Raw genomic sequence first — 6,549 nt, 5'->3', positions numbered from 1 at the left:
AAAAAATTCAGAGTTTTGTAGCAAGGTAGTGATTCGCAAGGTATGTCAGCTATCTCATGTATCTTTTCTGGTTTACTAGTTCATTGAGCTTTGATGTATTATGCTTACATGTGGCTGAGAACATAAGTTTGACATATGCAAAGATTTTTCCTGCTCATTGTTTTGGTTGATAGTTGCTTGTCTCATGTGATTACTTCGTACACTATCACTAGGCTCCCCAAAGGTGCGTATTTTTCATTCTCTGACTGTTTGTTTCTAGATATTTTGGATAAGAGAAGAGGTCTTTGATAAGATGGCCAAGTTAACCACATGCTAGTTAAACCTAGAACCTAAAAACTCTGGCATTCCCTCTAGATTGCAGCATCATAGAATCAAGCAGTAAATCATATGAATTATGCGCTTTAATTGTATATTCACTGCTTATGTGTTGAATTTTGCTATATGCCTTGCCCTCTACGTGCAAGTAAAACATTTACTTTGTCCTTCATAGTACAAGTAAAACAATTAGGTGCTGCATCTCAGGGGGAGGATATAATATCCAAGAAATTATTTAATAAGTTTATTAGGAATTAAATTAAAGTAAGCCCACTTAGTGTGGTAAAATTACACTTGTGGATTTAATTAAGAAAAGGGAAGAGACAAAGGTAGAATATTATTAATGGGTTTTAGGATTAAATGAAAATAAGTCTATTTAGTGTGGTAAAATAAAACAAGTGTTTTATTTATCCTATGGGCTTGTAAGTGCTAGCCCAAGAAAAGAAAATATAAGTGACATTTTTGAGGCCCAAATCACAAGTTTCCACTAAAGCCCACAAATGCCCATGTCTTTCACTTAAGTTGGGGGCATTTTTGGAACTTCCACTAAAACACCTTATCTCCTCTATGTGGCTCACGATACTCCCCTCTCCCAAATCAGATTTTTACTCTTTTTTCTCCCTAAAACACAGCAGCTCTTGGTCTTTCTTCCTCCCCACCAAACTGTGAGCTCCACCCCCTCTTAACTCTCATCTCTTCTTCACACAAGCTCGGATTAACATGGGAATGGGTTGAGCTCGTGTGGAAGACACAGAGGAAGGGTTTCAAGGGCTGAAAATAATAGGTAATTTCTCAAACCCTCTTGCTCTCTCATTCTCTTTCACATGGGTTAAGGTTTGAGCATGAATTGCACACTTTAGAGTAGCCAAAACAGCACGTATTAGAGAGCATTGGGGCTGATTTGGTGAGTTAAAATTCTGGAATTTCTCACCTTTCTCTATCTATTTTCACGTGAAGCTTGAGCTTGGATCATGGGTTTTGCTTTCAAGTGAAATTCCATCATTTACAAGCCTAGAGTAGTGATTATCAACATCAAAGGGTTCAATCTACCAATTATTACAAGGTAATTTCGAAACCCTAATATTCCTCGAAGTTAGGTTAATTTTGGGAATGTAATGAAATTATTGGAATTGGCATGAGGTCTTTATTTGCAAAAAATTCTTACATGATATTTAAGTTTTGGGTCGATTTATTGTTGGTCTAAAACTTCAATTTTGGGTTGTTGAAGAGTAGGTAAGAAATCCTAAGTTTGATGGGTTGAATTAATTTAGGGTTAGATTTGGGGCTTTTGCTATGTTGTTGGACTGATATTTGAATTTGGATTCTCTTGTGATTTGGCCAAATGAGTCAATGTAGAATTGATTTCTATCAAGTTTGATTTATTGCTAAATGTTAATTTTAGGCATGTGTGTATGAGTTGTGATTTAAGGTTGGATTCCTTATTATGCTTGTATGGGTATGTTGATTATGAAGTTGGTATTGGGCTTTGGTGAAAATTGGGTAATGAGGTATATGGAATTTAGAAGATAAATTGTGATTTGTTGATGTAGATGGTAATTGATATTGAGTTGTTTGTTGAAAAGATCGACTCTGTGTGTTGGATTTACCAATACCCATTGATTTGTGACCTTATTGTGATATCGAAATGTAGGAGCTAATTATTGTTGAGGATTGTTGTAAATGAGGTGCTTTCTTTGGAACTGATTGGGAGTTGGATTGGTGGATTGGTTGATTAGCATGTTGATGTTGTAATTTCGGTAGTGTTAGTTCGGAGTTCAATATGCTAGAATGGATTGTTGAATGGATATTGGTTTTATGACTAATATAGGGTTGGTTTTAATATGAAAAGGAAGATTCCAAAGTATTTATAGGAATATAGTGGAATTGATCTTTAGTATGGGTTTTGATGTGTAGTTGGTTAATGAGGACTAATATGCTCTCCATGATATGCTTATGATGTTGGATATTTTAGGGATTGATAAAGTTGAATTAATTTGGGACAAGTTGTTAACTAATGGTTGAATTCCTCATTATAGTGTTATAGGTGTGTTGACTATGAGATTGTATTAGGTTGTGGTTGTAAGTAATATGCATAAAAAATGAATAAATAGAAGATAGCTAAAATAAATTCTATAACCCATCTATGCCCCTTGGTTTGATAAAGAGTAAAGTATTAAATGAGAATGCTTTAAAATGGTAAATTCTCCGAATAACCTTAAGACAACAACTATAAATTAGTAAGGTATTAGAGATACATAATAGGCTTCGAATCCATTTGGTAATGTAACTAAATAATTAATACGCCTATCTATGTATTTTAAAATACCTAAGTGCGTTATGAGGTTATGCTTAGCTTAATAAGCATTTTATGTATGCATACATATACGGACCAAATATACACTTAGCTTAAATGGATTAACAAACTATAAGGCTTAATAGTTAATATTGATAATGAGGTAACCAAGTGATTAATCCAGCTATCCATGTACACAAAGTACTTGAGTGTATCATTGGATTAGGTTTAAGCTTGTTAAGCGTTGTATGCATATATGTATGTAAATGTATACAAAATACATGTATATGAGTTAAATATATATTGTTAAGTTAGTAAATAATCAACAAGCCATTAAAAGGATTAACAATGATAATATGATGTAATAATAAAGAGTAGGCAAATAAAATAGTAAGCGTAACTCAGATAATAAAATGAATAAAATATGAACCTAAACCTAAATGATAACCTAATAGCAGTTTAGGATAATTAGATAGCCTTAGAAGCGGGAGATGCGTCATGTGAGCACGCGGGTGGTTTATGTGTTACAGAGTATAGAATTCAATAGCATAGTCTAACGTCATAAATGTTTGCAGGCTCATGTCGTCATTGGAGACTTCAATTGGTTCTCCAATGTAGAGTTCGAGTCATGAGTCCAATGCAGCCCAAGTGAGTATTCTACTCATTGAGAAGTATTATTTTCATATATGATGAGTTGCAAAATATATATTGTTTTACAAACGTGAACCAACTGTATGTTGATTATGATCTGTTTTGGATGATTTGAGTACTTTTGAGTATATTGAAATTATGATGATGTTTTAAAGTATGAATATAATATATGGAGTTTAAATGAATAGAGTCATTATATGTTATGGTTGAGAGTTTTGAAAACTATAATTGCAATGAAACATGAATACGATTTTAGAGTGAGTTAAGTTATGCAAATTGTTTAAGAAATAACTTGTTGAACTGTTTATATTTTATAAAGAAAGCATGTGTTTAAAGCAAGCATGATTCATGAAATGAAATGTATTGATTTAAGGCATGAGGCATAAGCATATGAACGTTAAATGTGCATCGAAGTGAGGTTCACAGCCCATGGGAAATTATACATGGGTTAGATTCCCATGAGGTGCCCACTTGGGTTAGATTCCCTTGAGGTATTCACGAGGTACTTACTTGGGTTAGATTCCCTTGAGGTCCTCGACCATGGGATAGATTCCCATGAGGTGCCTACTTGGGTTAGATTCCCTTGAGGTACTAGTACTTACTTGGGTTAGAAACCCTTGAAGCACTATACTTGGGTTCGATTCCCAAGGCATAAAATCATTAGCATGAGCATGTATAACATTGTTTTTATGAGTGACGTTTTTATACTATGAGTAGTTTTACTAGACGTATTGGTATGCATAAGAGTCTCAATGGAAAAGAACTTATGTATATTTCTATCGGATGGTTGCATGATTTAAATGACATTGTTTTATAAGTCTTACTAAATCAAATGTAATATAGTAGGTGATGATGTATGTAGTTGTTTCTAACAATGACACTTCTATGTATAAGCTCAGCTGCGTAGTATGCTTTAAATGTTTTCTATTAGTCGGTGTTTGCTATATCAGCTATGGGGGTTTTCAAACAAAAGTTTATAAAATTGGTGGCTGTTATAGTGTACGCATGACTAAAAAGGAAAAGAGGTTCTTTGCAAAAACTCAGTGAATAGTATACCTCTGAGGTCTTAGTGTATTTATTTATGTTAAGACGGTGGGCTCATAATTCCACCTATACGGATGTGGCAAACCCCCACAACCGTATAGATGATGTTCCTTTGGCTGTAGGTACTCCAGTCGTAGTTGATGGTGTTGTAGATGTGCACTTGAGATATTATGACCGAAGCTCGCCGGGACAGTAGTAATTGCGGGACCATGGATGTCCTCTGTTGTAACGGCCCGCTTTTACAAAAAACGTAAGTGAAAATTTTCGAATTTTCACATGACATTACTAACTTATCAGAGGTAATTATTGACAACGGAATAAATGTAATATAGATTTGGGAATAGATCGACACCTCAAAGCTAATACTGAAATACCTCAAAATATATAATAAGCCAGTAAGCATAATTATACAAACAGTGATAACAGTCATGCCTCACAGGGCAAGATAGTCATACAAGCCAAATATATACATATAACTGAAGGATCATAAGTAATGTCTTGAGCTAAGTAGGGTGAACTACAATAGGGTAGTCCCAAAAAGAAAGGCTATCTAGCTTTGCAAAAAGACTGAACCAGGGACCATTTATGAGTCGGGATAGTCCTGATATTCTTCTTCTTCTTCTTCTTTATAGCTTGAATCATTACAAAATACCATACAAAGAGAAGACAACAACATAAACACTAAAGTGAGTCCACTGTTTCCAATAATAATACGAGTGCTGATTTATTTAATTAATGCAACACAATACAATGGCCATATAATCACATGTATATGCAAAATATAATCTATGATCGCGAATCATAGACATAAAATGAACATAAACGTAATCATAAAGCAATGACAGTTTTAAGTGTAGAGTTTTAGATAATTCCCTTTTTCCACTCCTCTGTTGGCCTAGGCACGATTAACGTGTTATTTGAAGCCTGAGCTTCCTCCCTTTAACTTTTAATTATTTTCTTTGGGAGCCTAGGCTCCTGGAAACCTCGGTTTCCCTGGTGACCTAGGTACACCAGTTTTTGTATTTATTAGTCTCTTTTCAAGTACCTCCTCATTCACTGAGAACCTAGGAACTCATGTGAAGCCTCATGTACCCACTGTGGATCTAGATCCAGGAGCTTGTTATTAGACAGATTATTAAAAATAATAAAATATGAAAAGCTACATGCGCAAACAAGTAAATAAAGCAGTAAGCATATATTATAGGAAAAGTCAACCAGCTTCGTCCTCAGTAAGTATAAAGATATTTACTAGTTTCTACTCCAAATATTTTCCTTTACAATTGCATAATAATCATCATGTGATAATAATAGATTAATAAAGCATTTACGAAAACATTATTATTACCATATCTCTTACTAGACATTACAACGGCCACAGATTTACACATGATCTCGTATCTATTTATTTATTTTAGTACTTACTTACCAATTCTTATATTAGTACTACCAGAATTATCCATCCTTTAGGGCATCATTTAACACATAACATACCTTAAAAACAAGAATACAAATGTCATTTAATCAAGTACACATATGAATTTGCCTTCCTTTAATTCACACATCCTTATAACACACACATAAATATTTGGAAACACATTCCTTTCTTTAAATACAAATTCATCTCTTTCCTCTTAATATTTACACTCACATATCTCTCTCTCTCTCTCTCTCTCTCTCTCTCTCTCTCTATATATATATATATATATATATATATATATATCTACACATTATAAGTTAGTAAATCCACACACACACACACACACACACACACAGATATATATATATATATATATATATATATATATATATATATATATTCCTACAAAGTTATACACCTATTTCTTATTATATATATATGTATATCAAAACCTCAACACATATACTCTCACACTTACATTTCTTGATCCATTTTAGAACACAATTTACCCATTCCAAATTACTTATCTCATGTAGTAAACACTCACCCACATGCTTACACATATACTCATATGTCCATAATATAAGTTAGCCAACTTTTCATACAACATACATATATGTGCATAATTAAAAGCAAGAGAAAATCATAATTTCAAAATAACAATAGGACTACTTGTTCTATGAGAAGTTTAAGGGAGAAAATACTCACCCAAAGTTTTCTAATGACTTAAAGAGTGGAGGAGAGTTGCTGTCCAAGAGAATTCCACTTGTAAAGCTTGGCTTCTTAGTCTCAAATCAAAGGTGGTTTCTACTCACATTTCACTACTGAT

The 6,549-nt window shown here is 33.5% G+C and overlaps 1 long non-coding RNA gene across 1 annotated transcript; it reads left to right on the top strand.

The window, feature by feature from the left end:
• Window positions 1-918: 918 nt before the first annotated feature.
• LOC133882839 (uncharacterized) lies at window positions 919-5,865 on the top strand. Its single transcript, XR_009902738.1, has 4 exons — window positions 919-1,099; window positions 1,273-1,378; window positions 3,184-3,256; window positions 4,405-5,865. It is a non-coding gene; the product is annotated as an uncharacterized LOC133882839 (long non-coding RNA).
• Window positions 5,866-6,549: the final 684 nt, after the last annotated feature.

Source organism: Alnus glutinosa, chromosome 11 (assembly GCF_958979055.1).
Source record: "Alnus glutinosa chromosome 11, dhAlnGlut1.1, whole genome shotgun sequence".
NCBI classification, from domain to species: Eukaryota; Viridiplantae; Streptophyta; class Magnoliopsida; order Fagales; family Betulaceae; genus Alnus; species Alnus glutinosa.
Note: the sequence above shows the minus strand (reverse complement) of the source record. Positions and strands in the feature narration are given on the sequence as shown.